The sequence below is a fragment of the Octopus sinensis genome, linkage group LG20, assembly GCF_006345805.1.
Source record: "Octopus sinensis linkage group LG20, ASM634580v1, whole genome shotgun sequence".
Classification (NCBI taxonomy): Eukaryota; Metazoa; Mollusca; class Cephalopoda; order Octopoda; family Octopodidae; genus Octopus; species Octopus sinensis.
This window is the reverse complement of record NC_043016.1, coordinates 17853806-17872762: the sequence shown is the minus strand read 5'-3', so window position 1 is coordinate 17872762 and position 18957 is coordinate 17853806. Positions and strand designations below refer to the sequence as shown.

Sequence of the window (18957 nt, the reverse complement as noted above, 5' to 3'; positions counted from 1 at the left end):
GAAAGAATAAAAACAAGGGAAAATCCGCAAAAGTTTAAAGAAAAAAGAAACCTAAAAAAGGAATGAAAAAAGTAACCCAATAAAAAACGAGACGAGCAAAATAATGCAGGAATTTGATCTTAAATATTTGCTTTGCTAAGGAGTTAAAAAAAAAAAAAATCAGAATGTTTTGTAGTTATTTATCTATTCTTTTATTTGTTTCAGTCATTTGACTGCGGCCATGCTGGAGCACCGTCTTAAGTCGAACAAATCGACTTATTCTTTGTCAGCCTAGTATTTATTCTATCGGTCTCTTTTGCCGAACCGCTAAGTTACGGGTACGTAAATACACCAGCATCGTTTGTCCAGCGATGTTGGTGGTGGTGGTGGTGGGGGGGGGGACAAACACAGACACACAAACACACACACACACATGATGGGCTTCTTTCAGTTTCCGTTTACCAAATGCACTCACAGGGCTTTGGTCGGCCCGAGGCTATAGTAGAAGACACTTGCCCAAAGTACCGCGCAGTGGGACTGAACCCGGAACCATGTGGCTGGTAAGCAAGCTACTTACCACACAGCCACTCCAAAATACGAACTTGAAATTTGCTGAGGATCCCCCTCAACCTTTCCTTTCTGTCGCCTTCTGTTTCTCTTGCATTTTCACTCAGAAGAGTGAAGTAACAGTGGAGGCATGTGGCTTAGTGGTTAGGGTGTTGGAGTCATGATCGTAAGATTGTGGCTTCAATCCCTTGACTGGACGATGTGTTGTGTCCTTGAGCAAAACACTTAATTGCTCCAGTCCACTCAGCGGGTAAAAACGAGTTGTACCTGTCTGTTCCTGTGACGTACCGCCGTCCAGTCCAGGGAAGAAATATATATATATATATATGTTGTGATGGGTAAATTGTCACCATTTTATATTTTTAATTTTGCGCATGCACATTGTTTTTGATTTTGTCAACTACACAGTATAGTAGGGTCAGTTGGGCACCGTCTGTGAGAAAAAGAGCACCATGACGCAATTTACTCAGCCAGAAGTTTGGAAACAACATGCTGTACTACTTGGTATTCGCACCGGAAGCTCCAGTACGAACATTTTAGAGTTTTTGGGTGTCAATCTTAGGACAATTCAATATGAGGACATGTACTGAGAGTGATAAAAAAAATCAAATATCCAGTCAACATCATGGTGTTTGATGGCGACGTTATGCCTCCATTCAGCTTCCCACGCGGCCTCAGACTCAAGTGCCTGGAGACCCCATGTCTGGCAACAAGACTTTGCACCATGCCACATAAACAAGAGAACCCAGTCATGGCTGTCAGACAATTTCCGCGACCTCATCGCACCTAACATCTGGCCACCTAACTCTTCAGACTGTAACCCCCTTGATTATTATATGTGGGGCGCAGTTGAGCAAGAGACAAACAAAACTCCTTATTACACCAAAGATGAACTGAAGGCAAGAATTATGGCAGCATTCACTGACTTAAACAAGGAGACTGTCCAACAGAGTAGCAAGAGATTCCGAAGTCGTCTGGAGGCCGTGGTTAAATAAACTTACTCTTTAGTATTTCTCGGCATTTTTATGTAATTTTGGTAAATAGATATCTGTTCAAACGAGTTGTCAGAGTTATTTTCATTTTTGCGTAATTTAGACGACAATATATTCACCGTACCCTGTGTATATATAGTAGTAAGTGTGTTGAATCGTAAGATTGTGGTTTGGATTCCTGGATCGGTCGACGCTTTGTGTTCTTGAACAAAACCCTTCATTCCCTGTTACTCTAGTCCACTTAGATGGCAAAAATGAGTAATCTTGCGACGGACCGGCTTCCTAACCAGGTGGGGCATATATATACACCGGGAAAACAGAAATCCGGCCCTTATGAGTCTGTCACTCGGAAAGGAGCTCTGTCCTTTATCCTAGAGGAACAACATGAAGCAGAAGTGCCTTACTCCGGGACACGTCTCGCTGCTTGGTACAGATATCAAAGCCACAACAGAAACGCGAGCCCGATATTTGAGTCCCTAGCCAAACCGACTTCACGCACACGCGCGAGCACACACACACACACACAGATTGGGTTCGATTCCTACTCGTACTAATCCTAATATATGACTCTTCAATAATCAACATAGTGTAAGCTAAACTGAAGAGATCCAAAATAACTTCTTCTAAAATACAAAATTTTGTCAAAAATGTTGAAAGTAAACCGTGTTCAGTGTGAGAAATTACACCAGTATACGAAATTTCAAATTGTTTAGTTAAAAAAAAATAGTAATAAAAAATCTGTGAGCCAAACTGAAGAGATCCTAGGAAGGATCTGGATCTTTCTATTTACAAAATTTTTCACTCGTCACCGTTTTCTAATTCACGCGTGGTTCATACTCGTTTCACATATAAAAAAAACAACAAACAAAAACAATTATATATTGGCTTCGCACCCCGATTTCGATTTTCGATTTTCGATTTTCGACAGTTGTTCGATCAATCTACTCATTGGACGAGTGTGCGAAGTGGCCGAGTATTCCACAGACATGTATCCTAACGTTATTCTCAGAATCAGCAAGTGATACTACTGTGACTAGCTGAATCTGTTAACACATACACACACACATTCTCTCACACAAATATGTGCTTAGCTTTTTCTACCTACCTACCTACCTACCTACCTACTTACCTACCTACCTACCTACCTACTTACCTACCTACCTACCTGTCTGTCTGTTTGTCGTTTTCTCTCTCTCTCTCTCTCTCTCTCTCTCTCTCTCTCTCTCTCTCTCTCATGACAGCTTATTTGTCTATTTTTCTTTCTATCTGCCCTAATGGAAACCAGTAATAACTGTTCATATCTTCTACATATTAATAATTAATGTATCTGGTAAGTATAATTAATGTTAAGTCTGATATTTACTGCTTTAGGTAAATATAAATAGATAATTAAATAAAGAAATAAAGAAAGAAAGAAAGAAAGAAAGAAAGAAAGAAAGAAAGAAAGAAAAGAAACCAATAAAAGAAATAACCTGAACAGAAAACGTTTGTGTAAATATTGTATTGCAAGCACAGGAAATTAGCAAGAATGTAACATGATTGTTGATATGATAGATCTTGAGTACTTGAAGATACAAACATGGCTGTACGATTAAGATGCTCGATTAGCAAACCACGAACTCTCAGGTTCGATTCTACAACGCGGATAACTTTAGGCAAGTATGTTCATATCTTGTACCCATAACCTCGGTTTCGGTCGACCGATTTTTCCAAGAGCTTATGTGAAAGCAGAAACTATACTGAAGCGAATTAATGCTAGTTGGACCGTCAGTATTTGTTATGCCTGTTATTTTAAGTGGCTATCTTTATTCTAATCTGACTCAAGCTGATCGTTTAAGCCACAGGCATATCATATCTACTAAGTATCCTTATCAAGACATTGTTTCTGTCTCAGTCAGTATCTGTGTATTTCATTTGTATTTAATATATTCACATCGTCACACTGTATCTGGTAAGTATAAGTTCATTAGAGAGAGATTGTCCCCGGACATTGATACTGTGCATGAATGAATGCATGTATGTGTTATATATATATATATATACTCTTTTACTCTTTTACTTGTTTCAGTCATTTGACTGCAGCTATGCTGGAGCACCGCTTTTAGTGTAAGCTTTGTACTTATTCTATCGGTCTCTTTTGCCGAACCGCTAAGTTACGGGGACGTAAACACACCAGCATCGCTTGTCAAGCGATGTTGGAGGGGGGGGGGAACAAACACACACGCAAACGTATACATACACACATACACATACATATATATATATACATGTATACGACGGGCTTCTTTCAGTTTCCGTCTACCAAATCCACTCACAAGGCTTTGGTCGACCTGAAGCTATAGTAGAAGACACTTGCTCAAGGTGCCACGCAGGGGAACTGAACCCGGAACCATGTGGTTACTTACTACACAGCCACTCCTGCGTCTCTCTCTCTCTCTCTCTCTCTCTCTCTATATATATATATATATATATATATAATTAAAACACTGAAGTTAAGGTCTGGTCATAGAGTGACCAATGGTTTCGCATCCATGAAAGCCGCAGCTTTGTGGATAGCTCATCAAATTATATGAAGACAAATTTAACTCTCTATCTCTCGGAGATGGAGTGCTGTTAAGGTCAATTAATTGGTCAAAAGGTCATCAGGGAATAAAAGTTCGGCGTTGGTGTGGACGGGTTATCCCCCCCCCTAGACCAGCCAATTTTGGGAATAAGGATCTACCTCTTGGCCTACTAACAGATCGTAAGGACTTTTATGAGCATTATCAGTAAATGGGGAATCCCGATTATGCATCAGGCAGCGCTTGAAATGGATACATTGTGAGAATATTTCTTGGGGAGTATTCAGCGAGCCAGGTCTAATTGAGTCTTTAAGTATTCTGGTTGTTTCAACTATGCTCCTGTTGATGCAGGGAGCCGGCCGTTCTAAGATCTTCCACTTGCTATCGTGTGGGGTCCTTGATCTTGGAGGCGTCACACATGGCTGGCCAGGGATGTGAAGAATCGTCTTTCTGAGACCCTGAAGGATGACCGATGGTTATATAAGAGTCGATTGAAAGCCGCACTAGCTGATTCGATGCACTTACAGGCTTGGATGCTGGCCGTGTTCGCATTACTGGTGCGTTTCTCGTTGGCTCCGGGCCTGGGGATGTTGTTGTCACTGGTGTTGTTGGGGCTGCCGACAGTGCTGTTATCATTATTACGAGCGGGTTATATACAGAGTGGCCATAAAGTCACGCACCATCTTGCGATATGTGAAATTGCAAAACTCTTTTTTTTTAATCTCTTTTCACCACTGCCGATATTACTCACAAACTAATCCTCAATGGATGGGGGAAGATAATCAAAAAGGCGGGGTCAAGGTAATGGTGTAGTGTGGGATTTGGTACAATCAAATAATTGGACCATTTTTTAATTATGAGGGCTCTGTGACAAGTGATTCGTATCTGGACATGCTTGGCAGCAAGATGATGTCTCACGTGCATTCATTTGAAAGGGGACATCCTGTCTGGCTTCAGCAGGATGGGGCTCCACCTCATTATGCATAACAGGTTCGTGGTTTTCTGGATGAACATTTTCCAGGAAGATGGCTCGGGCGTCGCGGGTCAATTGAATGGACACCACGGTCAAAAGATTTAACTCTCATGGACTTTTTCTTCTGGGGCTACATTAAATCCCTTGTGTAGTCTGAAAAGATTCGTGGTCAAGGACATCTTCTTCAAAGAATTGTCGAAGCGTGTGAACAAGTCAACGGCGATGAAGAGCTATTTGAGAGGGTTCATCGCAATTTCAAATTCCCTAAGAACACTTGTTTAAAGCTACATGGCCAACACTTTGAACATTTGTAATGGATTACCTACTTCATCGCTAATAAAGCATACTTGATATCTCCCATTGTACGTGTCTTTGTAGTCACTACAATGTCAAACACGGCGGCCTACCCGTGTTTCCACTGTACAGAGTATAGGCAGTCGCATATGCAACCGGGCATAATTTTCTGTTCAGCTTCGTTCAGGATCTTTCAACCAGATTGGCTCGAAGCGAACTGATATACCTCTCTCTCTCTCTCTCTCTCTCTCTCTCTCTCTCTATATATATATATATATATTATATATATATATATATATATATATATATAATATATATATATATATATATATATATATATATATATATATATATATATACACCATACACACACACACATCACATTATTCCAGCATCGACCGGACCATCAAATGCCGTTATACACGGCTGGTCACAATGCACTCCCAGTTCACGGGATTGAGACTGTCATTTCCATGTTGACCTAACTGAACCAGTTTGGGTCAAGATATATATATATATATATACATACATACATACATACATACATACATACATACATACATATGTATATATATATATAAATAAATGAAAGAATGGAGTCGAACGAAGATGTTAACAAAATTCCTTTACTCTCGACATATGTTTCGAAGACCACATGGTTTCATTCCAAAGGAATAAAGGGTGCATTATGGAATCTTCTCATCAGGAAAGAAAGGGATCCTTTCTCGGCAACAAGACAAGCAAAAATTTCGAAATTTTTGTTTCCATTCTTTCATTTATTCCTATATAACACACATTTCTGCAAATGAACCTGGAGTTTCTACCCTTGGACAGGTCGCTTCAACCGTGTTTCTGACGCGAATTTGCTACCCTGGTATCGGTTAAACGAATTTTCCATGCTGACGATAAACATAGGATAATTCATTCACCTATTGAAATATGTATATACATATATATCAATTATAATAAAAAAGTAAAAACCATTAATGATTTTACCAGGTGGTCAGCGCGGAAATAAAAATATTTTATAATTATATACATAATTCTTTTCTACTCCATGCACAAGGCCCGAAATGTTTGGGAAAGGGGCCAGTCGATTACATTGACCCCAATACGCAACTGGAACTTAATTATCGACCCCGAAATGATGAAAGGCAAAGTCGACCTCGGCGGAATTTGAACTCTGAACGTAAAGACAGACGAAATTCCACTAAGCATTTCGCCCGGCGTGCTAACGTTTCTGTCAGCTTGCCGCCTTAATTATATACATAATTATAACAAGGGGTTCGCTATAAGCCTCTCCACTCGCTGAAAAAGTCTATTATCTTTCTTTTGCTCGCCTGTGTTATTCTCGGAGATTTTAAGGTGGTAATAGTGTCTTTTGGCGTCTATTTTCCAGCACGTGGACAGGCCTATAGCCAATCCTTTGTTATAATCTCTCTCTGTATAAACGGCAGTTTGTCTGTGCGTGTTTCTGTGTGTCTGTTTTCTCGTACCCTCACCCTGACCACGGCTTTCAACCGATTCTGATGAAACTTGACACACACATAGCCAATGTCATAATTCAAAACTAACGCAGCGAACATTTTGAAAAGTTCCCCCAGTTCTGAAAAAAATCGATAAATTCGACATGGGGTCGAGAATCAGAAACACAAACCACAGACTGTCTAGGGGACGCAACTCCACCTTTTTTAACTCTAAAAAAAATTACCATAATTTTTTTTCCATTTTTTTGCTATTTTTTGGCTATAACTCTCTAAAAATGCTTTATAGTTATTTCCCTTACAAACCTGAGCAACGCCGGGCGATACTGCTAGTTATATATATAATTATAATATAATAACAATAATAATAATAATAATAATAATAATAATAATAATAATAATAAATAATGATAATATAGAGATGTATATACATAAATGATCGTAAGATGCTTTAAATAATTAAATCAAAATTTTTAAACTGTCGTATACCTTATATATTTATACTTATACATATTTACATATATTTTTATACATATTTATACTTATTTATTTATATATTTCTAATACAACAATCATTTTTCACACGTGTATATCTTTCTGAGGAGTTTTGATAATGATTTCCTAATATTGATAATATATTATTAATATACTATTAATATATACACACCAACTTTCTCACCTATATATATATGCTCTCTTTCTCTCTCTCACACACACACGCACACACACTCACATACACACGTATCGTTAACTGCGGCGTACAAGTCGATTTTTAAAACTAGATATTGAATAAAGTCTTTACGAAACTATGGTTCGACTTATAGTCTTATGATGAAATGCGAACCTTTTACCACAGAGTGACCAACGAGTGGAACAGTACTCCATATTCTCGCTGTACACCACTTACCGTAATTCAAGCAGACTGTCACAAATATTCGCAACTAAAACTCGAAGTTTGGTAAATATCTCAAACGTTTTAAACAGCGGAAAAATATATAAGTTAATAAATAAATTACTAATACAAACTCAGTGTTATGGTAACAAGACACGATGTCTCTAATGGCTCATACGCTGACTGCGAATACTGAGAGAAACACCATTGAATTCAACGGAGTCGTCAGATAAGCAGGACTTGCATGTCATGATAGCACAAGAGATTGTGCAATTTCAGGATAGCACAATAGATTGTGAATTCACATTAGTAGTTAATGCGTGTAGCAAAAAATAATAATAATAACAGCTATTTACCATAACAGTTAATGTACCGAGCTTGCATGTTTCATGTACAGCTGAAAATAATTCTGATTTCAGTGACTGATTAGCGGCACCGCATAATATACACTGCGGAACTAATTACTGTTTAATGACACATAACGGCGTTAAACTAATACATCTGATTATTATTTACACACCCGCCTTCGTCTTTTGTTTTTTTGTAAATCTCACTATATATATATATATATATATATATATATATATATATATATATATATATATATATATATATACACACACACACATTAGGATTACTACTATAATTCTCACTATATATATATATATATATATATAGTTAATCCAAACATGAAAACACAAAGAGAAAACACAACAACGCGAGGGCGTGGAACAAATATAGTATTATTGGACGCTCATATATATATATTCCTGTATGTTATATTTTAATAATTACTGGTATCTTTATATATTAATATATATTTATATGTAAAGAATAATATGTTATACATGTATGTATATTCTTGTAATTATCATTTTAGTAAATAAATAAATATATTGACATAATATAATGTTTTTTTGGGGGGGGGAAAAGCCCAGAAGAATTTACATAATTGCAGAGGAGAAGAAAATGCCAGGCCACAGGCCTATGAAACATAGGCTAACTCTCGTCCTTTGTGTCAATGTCAGTAGAGACTTGAAGATTAAGCCGCTCCTTGTCTACCATTCCGAAAACTCACGAGCATTCAAGTCACACAGATTCACAAAGGAGAAGCTTCAGGTCATGTGGAGGCCAAACGTTAAAGCATGGGTCACCAGGCTTTAACGTTTCTCAGAGTGGGTCGACATTGTCTTCGGACCAGCAGTGAAAAAGTATCTTCTGGAGAACAAGCTTCCTCTCAAGGCTCTCCTCATCCTCGACAATGCCCCTGCTCACCCTCTTAACCTCGAAGAGGATATCTAGGAGGAAGTTGAATTTATAAAAGTTCTGTACCTTTCACGCAACACCACCCCTATCTTGCAGTTCATTGACCAACAAGTGACTTCTAATTTTAAGAAATTGTACACCAAACACCTGTTTTGTCGGTGCTTTGAAGTCACCGAAAATACGAATCTAACCGTTCGTGAGTTTTGGAAGGAGCAGTATAACATTGTAAACCGCCTGAAAATCATCGATATGGTTTGGTAGTGTAGCGGAGAATGCTAACTCTACGAGTGGCATAAAGGCAGTGTTGATAAAGTGGAAATATGTTTCTGAATTTGTAGATAAATATCATCTTGTAAAAGTAGCTACAGGTCATGCAGCTGCTTTATTTAATGACACTGCTCTGGCGCATTTTCGTAACATTTTGAAAGGCAGGAAAAAGCAGACTTCTTTTGATGTGTTTCTAATAAAACGAACTGCAAGTGTAAGAAGTGAAGAAAGTGTGCCTCAAAAGCCTAAACTAAGCAAAGTGAGAGAAAAAACGCCAGTAATTGCTCTTCATGAAGTCTTAATGGAAGGACTTCAAAATAATAATCCACCTCATCCCCGCTCTATCGTCTTCCTCGCGCACAAATCGTCCCATTTTTAAGGTTATTCAGTTAATAAAACCAGTTTACATATTTTTTTTTTGCATTGTGAAATTAACTGACTTTGATTAGGGCTAGGGTTTAGGATTAGGGTCAGGACGAGAGTTAGGGTTAGACTGGACGCTAAAGTGTAAATAGCTATGTAGACAGCACTCCAAAATGGCGCCTAAATAAATCAATAAAGTAAAATATAATAAATGCTTTACCTTCGAAATTTATGCGTTTGAATAAAGAATTTGCTTTATATCCAACAGTTTGTGAAATTTATTTACAAAACTTGTCACTTAATTAGCTTTCAGTGTCACCTGAAACATAAAACAAATGCATAAATGAAATGATGAGGAAAACAATACATCAAAAATGCTTTAATATTTTATATTAACAATTTGTTAAAGAAATTTATTAAAAACTGTTAATTACGAAACGCGCATAATTGACTTAATCATAATTTATATAATGAGTACCTCTTTTTTCCCTGATTTTACGAGATACCATTTACTTTGTGTTTGCAAGTTAATGAGAAAGAGTCTCTCTATCAACGTGGTAATTCAACCAGTTAGAAATAGTAACTAATTCCCACTTGAAGCGTACTTTGTCTTCTTTAAAACAAAGGTCACATTGGTTAATGTGTAAGCAGTTCCTCTCAAAGGGACTGGATAGTGTAGTGTAGTGCTTCGTAGCGGTCTGCCGCGACACACTGCTGTTAAGCGTGCCGCAGTGTGACCTAAATGTAATTTTTTCCCTATACTTTTAGTAATATTTTTAGTTCAGGTGTGCCGCAGAATTTTGAAAAGAATATAAGGCGGCGAGCAGGCAGAAACGTTAGCACGCCGGGCAAAATGCTTAGCGGTATTTAGTCTGCCGCTACGTTCTGAGTTCAAATTTCGTCAAGGTCGACTTTGCCTTTCATCCTTTCGGGATCGATAAATTAAGTAACAGTTGCGCATTGAGGTTGATGTAATCGACTTAATCCGTTTGTCTGTCCTTGTTTGTCCTCTCTGTGTTTAGCCCATTGTGGGTAATAAAGAAATAGGTATTTAGTCTGTCTTTACGTTCTGAGTTTAAATTCCACCAAGGTCGACTTTGCCTTTCATCCTTTCGAGGTCAATAAATTAAGTACCAGTTGCGTATTGGGGTCGATCTAATCGACTGGCCCCTACCCCCAAATTTCGGGCCTTGTGCCTAGAGTAGAAAAGAATGTGTGTGCTGCAAACGAAAAAAGGTTGCGGAGCACTGGTGTAGTATCAGCTTGAATCAATGTTTCGACCTAAATGCGATTTCATCAGGGGCTGAGAAGTACGGATAAACAAATGAACGTTGTGCTTACTTGAGGGGCTTCTTGTTTCTCAATTAATAAATTGCTATTTAATGAATGGCTTATGAGATTCGAATGAGTGTCTCATTCGAGTCTTAGATAATCTTGTGAGACTGTATTTAACAAGGGCACGAGTCATGAAATTAGGGAGACGGGGATTAATTAATTAAATCGACCCAAGTACTTGCCCGGTGAATTATTTTATCGATGAAAGGCAATTTTAACATCGGCGGAGTCTCTATCTACTCAGAATGGAGAAAGCCAAAACATAAACTACAAAACACATTGTCCAAAAAAAAAAACCTCTAATAATTCTATCTTTTCTACATTTCCAGATTCGTCACTTAAAGCCATTTAGTTAAACAACGAGACACAAGTTGATGAGCGACAGATAAAATATTATTCACATTTAACGAATATTTAAGATAACGAGCTCATTTATGAGAACCGTAAATTGATTCAGCTAGTTGACATTTTTCACTTGTGGTTTCTTTTTTTTTGTTCGTTTGTTTGTTTGTTTATTTTCATGTTTGCATATTCCTGTAAAATAAACGAGTACTAATTGCATCTAAACGAATGTTTGCATATAAATAAATATCAGTCGTTGTTATCGCTGTTGCTGTTGTTGTTATTATTGTCATTATCATAAGGCGGTGAAATAGTAGAACCGTTAGCGTGTGGACAAAATGCTTAGCTCAAAATAACTACCAGTTAATTACTAGGATGTAATCAGTTAACCCTCCTTTAAAATTGTTGCACTTGTGCCAAAATTCGAAACTAATATTATTATTATTATTGAGTGAGAGAGCAGTTCATGCTATCAAAGTGACACTGGGGTTAAATATACGAAGCCCAGCATACCCATCATGACTACCCGTCTGATAAGGGTACACCAGGCACATGCATCACAACCATATGTGCATGACATGGTGATCTCATATCAAGATAAACAGCGCATGACCTTGCAGGTGGGGCCCAGTTAGAATTTCCTTCTGGTCAGGTAGCCCATTCCGCTCAAAAGGTTCCCGAATAAGGATTTTTTAAGGATGTTGAACAAAACACCTATATTTCCAAAGGTGAATTATCCCAAACCCAAAGAATTCCTCTCAACACATGGCTATGATGCTCCCCCACTACTTCTGCTCGTGATCAGAGATGCACACATCGTCAGCCACTAAGGGACATGCTCAACTGGTTAAGGTCAAACAACTGACAAGCAAATCTGTGGTATTGAGCAGAATATTTGCTGTAGCCCATCTTTTATACCAAGACAAAACAATGTACACGATAACACTTGCAATCAGTTAAGATCAGAAGCCATGAGAGCCACTGCCTGGTACTGCATCAGGGCATTTATTATTATTATTATTATTATTATTATTATTATTATTATTATTGAGAAAGAGAGCAGCGCATGCCATCAAAGTGACACTGGGGTAAAATATACAAAGCCCAGTATACCCATCATGACTACCCGTCTGATAAGGGTACACTAGGCACATGCATCACAACCATATGTGCGCAACATGGTGATCTCATATCAAGATAAACAGCACATGACTTTGCAGGTGGGGCCCAGTTAGAATTTTCTTCTGGTTGAGTAACCCATCCCGCTCAAAAGGTCCCTGAATAAGGGATGTTTAAGGATGTTGAACGAAACACCCATGTTTCCTGAGGTGAATTATTCAAACTCCAAAGAATTCCTCTCAACACATGGCTATGATGCTCCCCCACTACTTCTGCTCGTGATCAAAGATACACATATAGTCGGCAAATAAGAGACATGCTCAACTGGTTAAGGTCAAACAACTGACAAGCAAATCTGTGGTATTGAGCAGAATATTTGCTGTAGCCCATCTTTTATACCAAGACAAAACAATGTACATGATAACACTTCCCATCAATCAAGATAAGCCACGAGAGCCACTGCCTGGTACTGCATCAGGGCATTTATTATTATATTATATTATTATTATTATTATTATTATTATTATTATTATTATTATTATCATCATTATTATTATTATTATTATTATTATTATTATTATATTATTATTATTATTATTTGATGGAAACTCTCAATTTATTTTGTCGGTTATGATGGAAAGTGTTAGTAGTTCACAGCCAGCAGACTAAGGTGACACTTGTTTATTGATCATGCTTCAAGAACCATGCTGAGAACTCTTGCAATTCCAAACAATGCTGATTTTTGTAGGTGTTCTCTCTTTACATTTGACCAATCTTTTTCAGCCATGTTGGTAGTAGAGTGCTGGTACTTCTAAGCGTGCCAATTACTACTGATATCACGTCCACTCTCCTCAATGCCCACAACCTGCGCATTTCCCACTTCAAGTCATCACAGTTGTTCAGTATTTATTCGTCTTTCCCTTTGATTCTATTGTTATTATTATTATCATTATTATTATCATTATTATTATCATTATTATTATGATTATTATTATTATTATTATTATTATTATTATTATTATTATTATCATTACCATTATTATTATTATTATTATTATTATTATTATTATTATTATTATTATCATTATTATTATTATTATTATTATTATTATATTATTATACCTTGAATACTGCTGCCCACTGTGGTCTCCTCACACAAGACAAAACATCTCCAGAATTGAGTCACCCCAGAGGGCTCTCACTAAACAAATTGAAGGCATGGCTGCTCTCGATTATTGGGATCGCCTTAAAGCCTTGAAACTTTACTCCCTCCAGCGTCGCCGTGAGCGGTACATCATTTGTACGATGTGGAAAATATACCGCCAACTTTGCCCAAACGACCTAAACATTAGCTTCAAGGTTCAGCCGAGACTTGGACCACGGGCTATACGTCCCCTGCAAATTCAAGATCACAACATACATGTACACTGCAACATAATTTCTTTTCCTCAACAGGCCCTGCCCTATTTAACATTGTCCCGAGGGAGATCAAAGAGGAAAAGGATCCCATCAACTTCAAACAGAGCCTGGATAGATTCCTTCAAAGAATACCAGATAAGCCACCCATAATTGGATACAACTCACCCAACAAGAACTCACTACTTGAACAAAACTGGATACAACTCACCCAACAAGAACTCACTACTTGAACAAAACTTGACTTAAACAGGATTCGAATAATCCTATCAGGTGGTGCTATTAAGTTAGACATGGCCTGGACCAATCTCTGGTCGAAACATATCTAAGTTTTATCTAAGTTTTTATTATTATTATTATCATCATTATTAGCGGTATTTCGGCTGTCGCTACGTTCTAAGTTGAAATTCTGCCGAGGACGACTTTACCTTTCATCCTTTCGCGGTCGATAAAATAAGTACCAGTTGAACACTGGGGGGTCGATGTAATCGACTCACCCCGCCACCTCCAATGGCTATCCTTGTGGCAAAATTTGAAACCTTCATCATCATCATCATCATCATCATCATTATTATTATTGTTGTTGTTGTTGTTGTTGATTTTATCTGTCGTCTGTACCGAAGCAGTGTCGATAAAATAAAGTATCAATAAAGTACTGTTGACTTTATACTGGAAATACTTATCAGTCTTTATTAATGGATGAGATGAAAGAGCTGCCAAGATACGTAAAACTCATGGGAAAGAATAAGCGCATGGTCGAATTGTTTCCAGAACTGGTCTTCTCCCAGAAGTGTCGCGTGATTATATTCAATCACGACCAATTACTGAATTGCAAACAAACATATTAATTCCCGTTGGAAAAACACACGCCCCCACGCCCCCCACACCCCCACCCCCACGTCCCCACGCACACCCTCCCACGCGCACACTCTCAAACAAACAACTTTTATTTAAGCAACAGAAGATCGAAACTGCATAATTGACAAGCATTTCGATTATTTTGCAAATGTGAGATTTAACTTTTCCAATGTGTTTGCACGCTAAAATATCACGCAAATTATTCCCTTTGGAAGTTGTGAAAATATCAGTTATTTAATTAAACACTTAAGAAGCAAACAGAATTTCGACAAGCAAGAAAGCATTCCATATTGATGTGTCGTTAGCAGAAACGGTGAACACGAGAATGATTTGTAGTAAAGATTATTTGCCAACATAACATGGTAGTCCTGGTTTAGGACGAATGTCACTGTAATTTAGCTGTAGTTCTGTGCTGATGAAGGGAAATAACCCGGAAATCGCGACGCACAAATATTGTTTTGAGCTGAGTGGGGGTGCTAGATTCCCTTGTTCGAAAATATAAGGGAACAGATCGTGTCGTATAGCCAGCTTGGAGACGTTGTTTCCTGGAGCTAAATTACAGCAACATTCGTCTAAACCAGGACTGCCAGGTTATGTTGGCTAATAACCTTTACTACAAAATACTGTTGCTGAGTGTCTCGCGTTGTGAGATTTAAAAATAGTAATTTTCTACGAGAATGATTTGTTTTGTAGGTTTTTGATTCATCGTTCTGTTTCTCGAGTTCAAATGCATTCCGGGTCGTTATCCCATTTTGTCTTCCCAGGGTTGTTAAAAAAACATGCACCCATAGAGCACTGATGCTTTTAAAAAATAAACTGCATTTCCTTCATATTAAAAAGTTATCTCTATGTAATTAAACGGCCATATTGATTTCTCGTGTGGAAGTGTGTGGCTTAGTGGTTAGATCGTAAGATTGTGGTTTCGATTCCTGGACCGGGCGACGCGTTGCGTTCTTGAGCAACATTATTCCTTTCTACTCTAGGCACAAGGCCTGAAATGTTTGGGGAGGAGGCCAGTCGATTAGATCGACCCCAGTAAGCAACTGATACTTAATTTATCGACCCCGAGAGAATGAAAGGCAAAGTCGACCTCGACGGAATTTGGACTCAGAACGTAAAGATGGGCGAAATACCGCTAAGCATTTCGCCCAGCGTGCTAACCGATTCCGCTAGCTCGCCGCCTTCTTTAATATGTGAATATTACTACCTATAGTCTAACTATCATCCCATTGAATATTACTAACTATAGTCTAACTATCATCCCATTGAATATTACTAACTATAGTCTAACTATCATCCCATTGTTTAGTTGACAGAGTATGACCCTGGTGTTATGATATAGAAGGAAAAATCTGTAATATAGATTAAAGTAAACGGGCTATTCGTGAAACAATTATTAACTTTCCTTTAATAACTCGGTTTGAGGAAGGACAGCATCCACGGCCCTTCTCAGGGCCTCCATAACAGGTGAGAAGAAAATGTGATCTGGCTAAAATGCATGCAACTGATTGGATTCCGCTATAGACAACCTCGTGTCAGATGGTAGTGTTAAACCGAAAAATGGATTACATCTACTCTCGAATACGGAAACGGACATGGCGATGAGCTCCAACTCAGTGTTCGCCTGCCAAATTTCATACACAGAGCTTTCGTCAGCTAGAAACCAAGGAAAAAAGACTCAAGATATTGTGCCGTGGGACCGAATTACAGACTACATAGGAAACAAAACGAATTTCTAAATCGCACAGTACTATACTCTTTTTACTCTTTTACTTGTTTCAGTCATTTGACTGCAGCCATGCTGGAGCACCGCCTTTAGTCGAGCAAATCGACCCCGGGACTTATTCTTTGTAAGCCCAGTACTTATTCTATCGGTCTCTTTTGCCGAACCGCTAAGTGACGGGGACGTAAACACACCAGCATCGGTTGTCAAGCAATGCTAGGGGAACAAACACAGACACACAAACATATTCACACACACACACATATATATACATATATACGACAGGCTTCTTTCAGTTTCCGTCTACCAAATCCACTCACAAGGCATTGGTCGGCCCGGGGCTATAGCAGAAGACACTTGCCCAAGATGCCACGCAGTGGGACTGAACCCGGAACCATGTGGTTGGTTAGCAAGCTACTTACCAAACAGCCACTCCTGCGCCTATGAACCATCATATCGCAAATCATGTTGTTTAAGAGTTTCAGAGCCTGTCTTTCCCACCCCACTTGATTGTTAATATAGATCTTCAAGGCCATTGATATTCTTTGAGTTCTATATCTACTCCGAGTTTTCCTGCCATTGTTCTACATGTTTCAAGGGTTAAGCGGCATGACAATATGAAAAAAGAAACTCTCTTCAAAGCATTCTTGGAGTGGTATCTTGAACTACAATATTTATCCGTGTCGAATGCCGTTTTTCCCAAACAGGATATCTTTCAGGAGATGCCAGACATTGACAATTTATGAAAAATGTATTTCTAACATAGGCATTGAATTACGCATGAAATTGTATGTATAACCAATGTTAAAGTCAATATCTGCATTTGACAGAGCAATTATAGAGAGCTAAGGCAATAGAGATCTGTTTGATATTCACGGATTGCAACTGTAGACCTGAAGCTAACAAGTTTAGTAAGTTGGTAGTTTCGTGAGCTTATGCTTGCTGTGATATTTAAGGTTCTTTTTTTTTTTTTATCAAATAACTGTATTATCAATAGAAGTTCTTTTAGCTTAAACGGTTGCTATTTGATGAAGTTTAAGTAACGTTACCTTAAACAGCAAATGCATCAATAAATCTATTAAGCTACGTCAAGATATTTGGCAGTTGTCACGAGAGCTTAACAATTAAAACTCATAATGTTTAACTTTTAGGAAATGTCCCTGTCTTCGTTGTTTTGTTGAGATAATGTTGCTAGATCAATTTCATTAAAAAACGTATAAAACTTTCCAATTTTTTCTTGTAAATTAATAAAAATAGATATAAGTATAGTATGTTCGTAGGTTCAAATTTGCTTTGACATTCAATAGGATTCTTGTATTAAAAAATTAAGATGTTAAAGGAATGACACATAAGTGTGTATGTGTGTGTATGAAGGTGCGTAGCCTAGTGGTTAGACGTATTGCACTCACGATCGCAAGATCGTAGTTTCGACTCACAGACCCGCTGAGCGTTTGTATTCTTGAGCAAGGCACTTCATTTCACATTGCTCCAGTCCGTTTAGCAGTAAATGGGGTGCGACGGGCTAACCTTCCAACCAACTAAGGGGAATGCTGGCCTGCTCGTCTAGCCAGTTGAGTGGCATCATTTGAAAGCTAAAACGATGCAAGCGCATTGTAACCAGCGTTGTATATCAATATTCGATAGTCTGGTCGATCACATGATCACGTAATATAATATATATATATATATATATATATATATATATATATATATATATTAATCGTCACTAATTGTGACTGAAAGTTCTGAATAGCACCTATATTGCGTGAAATAAGTGTTAAAATTCAGGTGCTATTCCACACAATGAGTGACAATTAAAATTTTCCTTTATGGTTTCATATTGCGCTTAACTGCTCATATGTATGTATGTATGTATGTATGTATGTATGTATGTATGTATGTATGTATGTATGTATGTATGTATGTATGTATGTATGTATGTATGTATGTGTGCATGTATGTATGTATGTATGTATGTATGTATGTATGTATGTATGTATGTATGTATGTATGTATGTATTCATGTATGTATGTATGTATGTATGTATGTGTGTGTGTATATATATATATATATATATATATCAAAAAGACTCCCCACTGGGCATTTTCCTGCAAGTCGCTAAATAATATTTACGCATTTGATTTCCAATCTGTGTAATTTTCCCCATATGTTAACGTGTAATTTTCCTTTATATCCGTTATTCGTCTATTAGCACTCACTCTTTCAATAAACTTAGGGCATAACTGTAGATGTGTGTGCTCCACAAAATTTGTTTCTTCATAACTTTCTTAAAAAAGAATTGGATAGTGAAAGAAAGTATGTTTCAGCTGGTGTAGATTAGGCTTATATCGGAATGTTTTTGGTAACAAAACTATTAATGATTGCACATATTATTGAATGATATAACAATGAATTTGAGATTGATTTCGATGAAATGTTTGTAAAGCAGGAGTGGCTGTGTGGTAAGTAGCTTGTTTACCAACCACATGGTTCAGGGTTCAGTCCCACTGCGTGGCACCTTGGGC

The 18957-nt window shown here is 37.8% G+C and overlaps 1 protein-coding gene across 2 annotated transcripts in view; it reads right to left on the bottom strand.

Moving 5' to 3' along the window:
* Window positions 1–9964, bottom strand: part of LOC115222574 (transient-receptor-potential-like protein) — a 113922-nt gene extending 103958 nt beyond the window's left edge. For both annotated transcript variants that reach the window (XM_029792849.2, XM_029792850.2), the window contains exon 1: window positions 9859–9964. The gene's annotated coding sequence lies outside the window, so the exon portion shown is untranslated. The remainder of the gene's footprint in view (window positions 1–9858) is intronic.
* Window positions 9965–18957: the final 8993 nt, after the last annotated feature.